Here is a 10,916-nt window from a genome sequence, read left to right on the forward strand (position 1 = left end):
CCCTCCCCTAGAGGCGGTCCTCTGTCTTTTGCTTTTGTTTCGTTGTTTTGTTGGACAAAGTCTCCCCCCTCCCCATCACCCTTCCCTCAGATGTGGCCCCTCCAGCCCTAGGAACACAGGCCCCAGAAGGAGAGGAAGCGACATTACCCTGGGTGAGGGAAAGGGCATGGCATGGTGTCTGGATGCGGAAGACGGCTGTGTGACATTAACCAGCCCCGCCTTCTCTGAGCCTCTGTGTACTCACTGGTGAAACAGGAGTTCTGGAATCCCAGCCCTGTAGAACTCACAGGCAGGCGAGACTCTAATAAGGACTGGATATGAAAGTGCACTGCACAGAAAGGAACAAACCCAGTGCACGCCCCAAGACCCATGCGTGTTGGCCAGAGCACCAGCCCTGCAGCCAGAGCCCTGAGATCCAACTTCCTTTCCTCCAACTCAGGCGCCATGGCCCAGCCTCAGTTTCCTTATCTGTAAAACAAGTTGTGAGGCATGAATGAAACAAGAGTGTATATGTGGCAGCTCTCAGAAGTGAGAGTTGCTCTACAAATGTGAGATAGCATCTCCCATCTTAAGCTTTCTTACCACACACGTGCCCCTCTGAGCTGCACAAAGGATGTCTGTGTGCCCACATCAGGACCAGCGCCCAGCTGCACGCCCCTCTCGGTAGCTATTCCTGCTCTTCCCACCCACCCTTCTCACCCCCACTTCACTCAGTCCCGGGAAGCGGGTGGCGAAGTGTCTCTTATCAACCTTAAACCTCTTTGAAGCTCTTCCCCTCTCAGGGCTGGGCAAGGAGTAGAGAAGGGGCTGGTCTGGAGGTGACCTTTAGGGAACCCCTGGGCTATGGTGGAGAGTCAAGTCCGGGCATCGGAGCTCGGGCTTTGTTCCTGCTTTGCCATGTATTACCTGTGACCTTTAGCTCATCACTCATCCTCTCTGGGACTTAGTTTCCCTACCTGTAAGTGGTGGGTGCTGCACTGGGAGTCTCTGTGTGGTCCCCTCGAGCACAAGAAAGTTCTGATAGAAAAATAGCGGCCAAGGTGCTTCTCTGACCTGTGCTTATTTAGGAGTGATGGGAACCCTGGGTTTCTTTAACAGAGTTTTTCCTTCGAAGTTGGATTTTTATTGTTTTCGAGGGTCAGCGGATTATGAGTGGAGACTTTGCTGGGGAACCTGGCCCTTTGGCCCCATTCCAGGCAGGGCCCTGAGTCCCTGGCCTCTTCAGCATAGCCTCTGACCATGCTTTGGGCCTCAGTGACCCACTTTGGGCCTCAGTGTGAGGCCGGCAGGAGGTGCACGGGCAATGCAGGGGGCCCCAGAGAGTCCCATCTATAGCTCAGACTGAGAAGAAACAGGGATTTTATTTCCTAAAAAATTCGAGGACCTCGGTGAGGAGCCTTTCATTTATCAAAGAATGACGACAGATAATAAAGGGAAATCGGAGAAGGCTGGGCTTCCCTCTTAGCAAAGGTGGGCAGTGGGTGCCTTCCTCAGCCCCACGCTCCTGACATCTGTGGTAAGGGCCTGGAGAGCAAAAGGCTTCTGGGTTCAGTCTCATGACTGTGCAGGGGGAGAAACTCACTGGAACGCTCACACAGGCCGGGTTGCAAGGAAGCCCCGGGGTCAGTCGCGTTTACTCTGCCATTCTAGAGAGGGAGAAGCTTTAAATCATGAAAATCCCCAAAGCCACAGACGGTCAGAGGTAGAGGGACCCTGTAAGATCATCCTGTCCTGGGGTAGCAAGTGGGTTTTTTCAGGAGAGCTGTTTCTGATCATCAGTTGTGGTCACTCTGCACTGAGTTTAGGAAAAGGAAGCAAGTGAGGCGGTCCATTAGTGATGTCTGCCCTGGGCATGGCTCACACGCTGCCTCTTTGCATCTGCTATCCACAGCCGGGGACACTCAGCTGGTGGAGGCCTGAAGCTCAGATCTCCCGTCCCCTATGCCGGTGTTCTTCCCACAGCCCATCACGGACATCCTGTGTCCTGTTCTGCAGGTGGCTTCAGGGGCCAGCCTCAGTTTCCTCCTGGGCATTTCTTTGCTCCTACGAACAAGGTGGCAGGAATATAGGCAGATTTTTTTTGTTTTAACATGTAAGGAAAATTGAAGGCTATGGAGATCAAGCAACTTGCCCAAGGTCCAGCATGAAACAGCCTTTGAAGTAACCCTCAAGCTCAGTTTACAGTGTGTTCTCTGTACAGAACTCTGACCGTTAGGCAACAGTGCCCAGTTCCTTGGAGGGATCTCAAGTAACAAAAAAGATAGGCATAGTGTCTGTGGGGTCTTGGGGAAAAGTGTTTTGACTGGTTTGAATGACCTCACTGGGAAGTCTCGTGGTTTGCTCTGGCGGCTGCCTGCCCAGCAGTGCCTCCAAGGTCCTGGTTGCTTTAATCATTGCTATCCCAGGAAGCGCCAGCACATTTGCCAAGTGGTCATAAAATGACAGTGGAAGTCTTGCTGGGTTAACCTGGGAGCGGAGCTATGAGAAGAGAAGCAGCCCGGAAACGGGAGAGGTTCAGCCGCATTGCAGAATGCTCTCTGCAAGTTTACCAGGCAGGAGTGAAAATCCTGCTGGAACAGGATTCTTGTGCTTCCACCTCCCTCACCCAGAGAATTGCTCCCCAGGCAAACTCACATCCCAGCGCTGCCAAAGCATGCAAATCAGCGGGCCTGTGAGGCTGTGGCTCAGAGGTGGGAAAGCAGAGGGCTGGCGCCAGCTCCTCCTGTCTACTGTCGGACAGGGGTCCTTGCCAGGTGGCTCGGACTGCTGACCTGGTGCCCACCAGATGCCAGGGAAGGAGAGGCAGAGGTGGAAGTTGCCTTTGACCCCTGCGCACCTCCTACAGACTGATCCTTGGCCTTTCTCATGGGGACTCCATTGGGTATTACGGCCATCGTGGCCCAAGGAAATTCTATCCAGAATCCCGGGTCTCCCCACCAATTCAAGGTGCCTTTTACCCTCTTTTGGTCACTAAATCCCATTTTCTATGAACTGGGATGTTGTCTTCATAATTAACCCAAATCCCTCGAACTGTATCCTCGGCCTCGTCCTTTGTCTGGAGCTCTTCAGTATAGATGAACAGTTCTGGGTACCGTGTGGGACCAGGGAGATTCAGGAGTTGGGACATTTAGCTGGAGCTTGGATGGAGTCCTCAGACGTTGTCTGAGTTTTAGAGATGCTAGCAGTGGCGTTAACGCTAGCGTGGGAAGGATGTACCACATTGGGGTTGGAGACATGGGCTTTTGTCTTCCCCTGAGGATCATTCCCAGCACATGCCCATACTTTAAAAACTCTGTTACTTCGTGCACTTAACCTTGTTGAGACTCAGTTTTCTCACTGTAAAATGGGGGTGAATAATAATGCTTCATTTTCCCAAAGGCAGAGCGCTCGCCCTGATCATCTCTTCAGGTCCCTCCCAGCCCCCTGAGCCATAGTTCCAAGGTGTTTGCGCTCTGACTTTCTTGCTAGAAGCTTCATGGTCCAGAGATTCCTAGGAGACCATGAGAACCAAAAGAGGCTTGGAGAGACCTTAGCTGGTGTCCCTTCCAGCTTGGCACAGCTCTTACCCGTTTGCCCCCAAGGCATCCACAGAGAGGATTCTGAAGCTTCCTTTGTGAGCCCTTTCTGCCCCATCTCTGCCCTCTGTGTTCATATCTTTTAGTTGTGGGCAGAACAAACAGGACAGAGGGAAACGGTGGGGAGAGTTCTTTGGTCCTTCCTTGCCTCCCTCTGCAAATGCTACACAGTGACCAGCTTCTGGGAAGGGAAGAAAAAACCCTGGTACATTTCAGTCCGCTGCATTGAATCCTAGGACTTTAGAGATGGAAGGAATTTTCAGTCCCCTGAGATCACCCGAGATCACCCTCTTGGTATTATCAAATTGCCCCTCAATTCAAATACCATTTCTATAACATCCCTGAAATAAGCAACCTCTTCCTGAATATTCCTAGCAATGGGGAGCCCTGTTGATATGAAACTGTGGGTTTCACTGCTGGACAATTCCACGTTTTACAAAATTCTTCCTTATACTGAGGTGAAGCCTGCTTCCCAGGAGCCTCCACCACCGACCTTTGTGGAGCTGGGTCTTTGCAACTGCAGACTAAGCCTGCTTCACATCCATGCCAATATTGGGGGAGGAAGGAAGAGTACACTGACATTTACTGAAGCACTTACTATGCACCAGGCACTATGCCAAGTAGATCTTTCAAATGTTCCCTCACTGAATTACTTTACAATTTTTTATTTTGAAAAACTTCAGATACATAGAAAAGAGAAGAAACAGCTTAATGAACAGCCACATACCCATCACCTGGATTTAATAGTTAACATCTTGCCATGTTTGTTTCATCCTTTTTGGGGGGAAATATTTTATTTTTAACTTTTTATTTCAAACGCACGCAAAGGTAGACACTAAAACGATGAGCCCCATATACTCATTGCCTACTCTCAACAACCATCACATTTCTGCCATTCCTGTCACTGGAATATTTTCTTGTAAATTATAGACGTTATAACATTTCAATCCTAAATATGGCAGTATGTGTCTCTAAAACGTAAAAGACATCTGAGGGTAAGTGTTCTCCTCTCTAGGCTAAATATCCTTTCCTCATCTGGTGTGACATCTAAGCCCCTTACCATCTTGGTCCTCATGTTGCACAGCGCAGTTCATCAGGGTCCCTTTAAAAAATGTTGCCCTGAACTGGACGTGATGCTCTCAGCAGAGATCTGCAACGGTCTGCATGCCTGCTAATGCACAGGATAGCATTAGCTTTTTAAGCAGCTACACCACACCTGTGCAGCACACTCAGGCCGATATTGGCTTCAGTCAACTGAAATTCTCCCTTTTTTGGTTTCTTTTTCACATGAGACACTAGCGCCAGCCTCCTCTCTCTTCCCCTCCCCACAAGGAACTGCAGTTTGTTTATTTCCAGATACTGTCTGCCAATAAACAGAAATGGGAATCACTTTTTTGTTTTTGTTTGGGAGGGAGAGATATATTTCTTTAGGAGATTTAACGTCTTTGAAAATGTAAAATACAGAGTATAGATATTTTGATGGTCAACTATCTTAAATTATGCACACTTGAATTTTTAGTCACCATATGTATCTGCTGTGTTATTCCATTGCTCTAGTTTGAGGTTGGTTATTGGTATTGTTGAAAAAACTCCTTATCAGGTTTCACATTGTAGCACAGTCTTTTGTTTAAGCTTTATTGAGGTGTAACTGGTAAATAAAATTGTAAGATTTTCACAATGTACATCATGTGATTTGATATGTGTACACATTGTGAAAGGATTCCCACCATCTAGTTAATTAATACATCCATCACCTGTATATTTATCTTTATATGTGTGAGAGAGAACACTTCAGTTCCACTCTTTTGGCAAATTTTAATTATACAGTACAGTGTTGTCAACTATAGTCACCATGTTATACATTAGATCTTCAGACCTGATTCATCTTATAGCTGAAAGTTTGTACCCTTTTACCAACTTCTCCCTATTTCGGAACTCTTCCAGCATCTGGCAACCACTTTTCCACTCTCTGTTTCTATGAGTTTGACTCTTTTTAATTTTTTTTTGGATTCCACATATGTGATACCTTGCAGTATTTGTCTTTCTCAGTCTGGTTTATTTCACTTAGCGTAATGCCCCCAAGGTCAATGCATGTTTTCGCAAATGGCAGGATTTCCTTCTTTCTCATGACTGAATGTAACCATGTAACAAGTTATATATATATAACATTTTCTTTATCCATGTATCCATTGATGAACACTTAGGTTGCCTATAGTGAATAATGCTGCAGTGAACAGAGGAGTGAAGCTATCTCTTTGATATCCTGTTTTCATTTCCTGTGGATATATACCCAGAGTAGGATTGCCAGATCATATGTAGCAGATAGGCTTAAAGGTAGGGCATACTTTTGAGCAATTTGACTACTTTAGTTGCCTACCCAGTATGAGGTAGAAAATTAGCTTTCTGGGTTAGAGTAGTTGTCAAAACATAATTCTCTAAGTTTAAAAACCTCTTTACTTTTTTCTCCTTTTTTTTTTTTTTTGGTGGTAAAAAACATACAATATTAAATTTAAACATAAAACATAAAATTTAAACATAAAATTTACCACCTTAATCATTTCTAATTTCAGCCTCCTCTATCTTTTATGTATACAATTGACCTTTTTTAACCTAAATGTAGGGCTTAGATTTATTCCTGTTACATTTTATGTTGTTGGTTTTGGCCTCTTATTAGAATCGACCAAAATATTTTCTAATCCTGATTTCATCATCCAGTTGTCTGAATTAATCTCGCTCTCTGCCTTAAATCACTTCCAGATTTGATCGGCATCAATACTGCTTATTTGCCTAAACTGTTGATTATAGTCTAATACTTGGTTTTCTCTGTGTTGGACTTGGGATGCAGTGGGTTTATTGCGAAAATTGTATGAGTATGGGAGTTGCAAAATCCAAGCTTTAGTCCGAAATCAAGGTCTCTGAGGCTGTGTGGCCACCGCAAGGTGCTCCCCTCTGAGGGTGGACTTCAGTATCTTTCCAATGCTGAAAATAATGTTCCGGCCCCTCTGTGTGTCTGTCCTGCTTTGTTTTTTTTTCTGCAAGTGGCTGCCATCTTTCAAAGCCAGAATTTGGATAATAGGATATGATCAGGTTTCTGCAGGTGGTGGCACCTATGATTTCTTAGATCTGAATAGAAGATTCGTTTCTGTAGCAGTTTCTTAGTGATTTGGATCAATTAAACACATAGTCATTCAGTTCCTACTATGTGTTAAACACTGTTTTAGGCTCTTGGGGTACAAAAATGAATAAGATGTAATAACCCTGGCCTCTAGGAGCTCCCAGTTTCATGAGGGAACCAGACACACGAAACACTGACGTTTAAAAAATGTGGTAGGTGCTGGAAGAGATATAAGTAAGAGAGGTGGAAACATAGAGGAGGAAATCCCTCGTTTTGCTTTGGATAAGTTTCATGGAGGATGTGACATCTGAGTTGGGTCTTGGAGGACGAATGTGTATTTTCTAGGGAGAGAGAGCATTCTAGTCAGAGGGAACAGCATGTGCAAAGTCCCTGACAAAGGAGCAGGCTCAGCCTGATGGAGGAGTGGCCCGGGACGTGTGGAGCCCAGCCCGCAACTGGAGAGTGCTTCCCAGCATATAGTTGAGCTTTACTGCATTCCTGGGAAGTGGGTGGAATTGAAACTATGACCTTATTTTGCCATCAAGATGCCTGAGGCTCTGGAGCTTCCTGCCTTGACCAAGGTCACACAGCTTGGGAGCAATGGAGCCAGGACTTGAACCCTAATTCTCTGACTTCAAGTCCAGGACTGTTTCAAGTATGCCCTGCTACTCCTGCACACCACAGCTTAAAGGGGTAGAAAACAAGTTTCTGGTGATTGTGGACCAGTATTTCCCACAGTATGGTGATTGCATCCGTTTCTTTCTCTAGGAAAGAGGGGTGCCCTCCTCGCTGTTTCAAAAATGAACAAATTGGGTCCTGGGAATGGCTTGTCGGTCACCTCTCAACCTAGAGCATTAGGGCAGCAGCAGAACCCCAGTGAGCTTGATCTTGTCCCAGAGTTCCCAGACACCACCTCCCAGGCCTTTCCTGTAGGCTGGGTGGGGAGAGGTGCCAGGTGGAACTAGGTCCATGGAACATGGGAGAGAAGCAGGAAGAAGCAGCAGTAAAATGAGGGCTGAGGCCGTTTCCCCTCAGCCGGATCTGGAGAGAGAATCAACAGTGTCATCAGAAATGAACTAACGCCTGTATTAGACTATGTCATGGTGTCTCCACCTAGGCCCCCAGATGCTCTGAGTTCCTTCTCCCCAGCCGGGGGAAGCCATGTCTCCTGAGAATACTCTGACCTGCTTAGCAGTGGAATCAGAATCGGAGGTGAAGTCACTTTGGGGGACTGAACCTTTATTCAGTTCCCAGTGCTGAGCTAGTGCCACTCTCTGCTGTCCCAGAGTAAAGGGGTCTGTCTCCTGGGAGGCCCTGGCTGGCCTGGGCCCCTCCAGTCCAGCCATTCAGTCAGCATGGGACTCAAGGAGGATTAGATAATGATACCGATGCAGGCCAGGATGAGTTTGATGAGAAGGGGAGACTCCATCTTCAGGCTCCAAGTGCAGCAGGTGCGTCCTCAAGGGGAGAGGCCTCTGGAGAAAGACCCCGGAGAAAGTCCTGGACAAGAGAAATTGTTCTCTTGTTGGCTGGTGGGTTTTAAAATTAATCTCTGCATGCTGTTTGCTCATCTTTTGCGTTTTGTGGATCTCACAAACAACACTCTGATGGCATCCGCAGATATCGAAAGTAAAGACTTTTCTTAATTGTTCACAATCCTGGTGACCTCTCCAAGATAGACTGTTTCGGCCCTCAAGGTTTCTCTCCCTTTCTAGGTCTCATTCGCATGTATGTTATTACCTCTTCTGGAGGTAATGATATTACACCTTCTCTTGCCTTCCAGACACCACACCTGCCTGGTCTTCCTCCTACCTGAGTGCCCACTCTTTCTTAGTCTCCTTTGCTGGCCCTTCCCCATCATTCCCAACCTTGACTCTTTTATTCTCCTTCATCTGGACTCAGTTCCTTTGTAAACTCATCAAGTCCTATGGCTTTAAATACCACCTATAAGCTGAAAACTACCCACCCTGTACTTCTGACCTGACACCTATCCTGAGTCCAAACTCCTTTCCCTGTCTCTCCTGGGATCTTTAATTGGCATCTCAAAGTTAACACGTCCCAGAACATAGCTTTTGATTTTATACCACCAGTTTTATACCACCAGCCAGCTCCTCCCCGAGTCACCCCCATCTTGGGGAATGACTCCACCACTCACTCCATGGAGAAAGCCCAACCCTAGGAATCATCCTGCCTCTCCTTCCCTTGCACCACTCCTTGCAGCCATCAGCTGGCCCTGTCAGCTGTCAATTCAAAATCCAGGTCCTTCTCACTACCTGCACGGGTGCCCTTCTATCCTGCACACTGCCCCCTCTCTTCTGACCCACTGTGATAGCCTCCTGGTTGTTCTCCCCTCCTCCTTGCTCATCCCTACAGCTGATCACCGCAGGTGTAAACACTTAAGTCAAATCATGTCACTCCTCTGCTCAGAACCCGCTGATCACTTCCCAACGTCCTTGGCATGAAAGCTGAAGTCTTCAGCACAACCCACCTGCCAGATCCACGGCATCTTTCCCCTGGTCACACCCATCCACATCTCTCCAGCCTTGCTGTCACTGTTCCTCAGCAGGCAAGCCTGTTCTTGCCTCCCTCAGGTCCCGATCCCTCTGTCTGGAGTTATCTTCCCCAGACCACCCTGCTTATGGACAGCCTCTGACACACTCTTCCCCTGACCATGTATTATTGCTCTCCATAGTAACTCTCTCTAAATGAAATTATATATTTGTTTTCTTATTCCTTTTATGTCTGTTCAACTAGAAAAGAAGCTCCGTGTGGTCAAGGACTTCTGTCTATCTTTTCCAGTATTATATTTCCAGTGCCTAGAACAGTGCCTGGTGTAGAGAGTGTATTTAGCAAATACTTGTGGAATGAATGAATTTGCTTTTTGGTCAAATTTTAAAATCACTCCTTACTAGGCCACCTTTACAATGTCATGAAATAATTTTTAATATAAAAGCAATTTTATCTTTAAGTCTACCCTCACACACACACACACACACACACACACACACACACACACACACTATTTTCAGTCTGTGGGCCCTTCCCATCTTAACTCCCCTCACAGATTGTCTATTTAGTCTTTGTTAGTCTCAAAATCAGGCTGCTATTCAAAGATGACTTCTCGTCTCACTAATTTCCTCTTTCTCGGAATCCTGTAGCCCTCAACTTCTGCTGTCATCTTGATGGCCCAGCTGCTCTCGGAGATGCTTCACAACCAATCATACAGGCAAGGGCTTCACTTACCCGTTGTTTAGAACAGAGTAGAGGGAAGGGGGCTTAGGTTAAGGCTCCAGAGGATTCTCCTGGACCCCATTCACTCATCTATCAGGTGTTTCTTGAGCCTCTGACCCATGTTAGGAACTGTGGTGGCCATTGAGGAGAAAAATGAATGTCATCCTCCTAGTTTTCAAGGAATTCATAGACTAGAGAGAGAGAGAAGCATGCAGACAAATAAAGAGTTACATGACATGTGCCATGCGGCTGGTAGAGAAGCCTGAAGGACCAGAGAGAAGGGGGACCAACTTTGTGGAAGGGAACAGTGCATGGAGGTGTGGAAACGGGAGAGGTGTGGCGCGTTTGGACATGAACGAGCTTTCCATGAGTCTGGAGCACAGGTTACATGGGAGGGAGGGAGGTGAGATCATGAGAGGCAGCAGACAAAGCAGGGAAGGTAGGCAGAAACCAGGTCATACAGGGAATTATATGTTATACTAAGAAATTTGGACTTCATTCCAAAGCTATTGAAGAACCGATGGAAAGCAGAAGAATTTTCTGATTGGAAGTTCTGAATTCATTCACATGTTCATTTTTCATTCATTCAACCAATATAATTTGAGCTCCTATTATATACTAAGCCTAGTGCTAGGCCCTGGGTGGTATTTAATATCATTTTCTTGCCATTATAGAGCCAATAATCCATGGGGCACAAAGGAAGATTGTTTGGCAGCTCCTGCCCTGAAGAGCTGTATGAATAGGAAATTTAATTATAGCAAAGAATGGAAGCAATTTCCCTAATAACAGGTATATGTTTAAGCAGATTTTGGTATCTCCATAAATGGAATATTATGTAGCCATTAAAAATGATCTTTGCAAACATAAGAGAAAGATTTATGACGTTCCTTAATAGTGTAGGAGAAAGATTATGGTGCTCACTGGAAAGAGCAGGGCAGAAAATCTATACTGGGCTTCCCTGGTGGCGCAGTGGTTGGGAGTCCGCCTGCCGATGC

General features: G+C 46.5%; 1 protein-coding gene across 3 annotated transcripts in view; it reads left to right on the forward strand.

Annotated features, from left to right (window-relative positions):
- Positions 1–10,916, forward strand: part of POU2F3 (POU class 2 homeobox 3) — an 88,243-nt gene that overhangs the window by 20,292 nt on the left and 57,035 nt on the right. The window lies entirely within an intron of this gene.

This window comes from Lipotes vexillifer, unplaced genomic scaffold (genome assembly GCF_000442215.2).
Source record: "Lipotes vexillifer unplaced genomic scaffold, Lipotes_vexillifer_v1.1 scaffold352, whole genome shotgun sequence".
Classification (NCBI taxonomy): domain Eukaryota; kingdom Metazoa; phylum Chordata; class Mammalia; order Artiodactyla; family Lipotidae; genus Lipotes; species Lipotes vexillifer.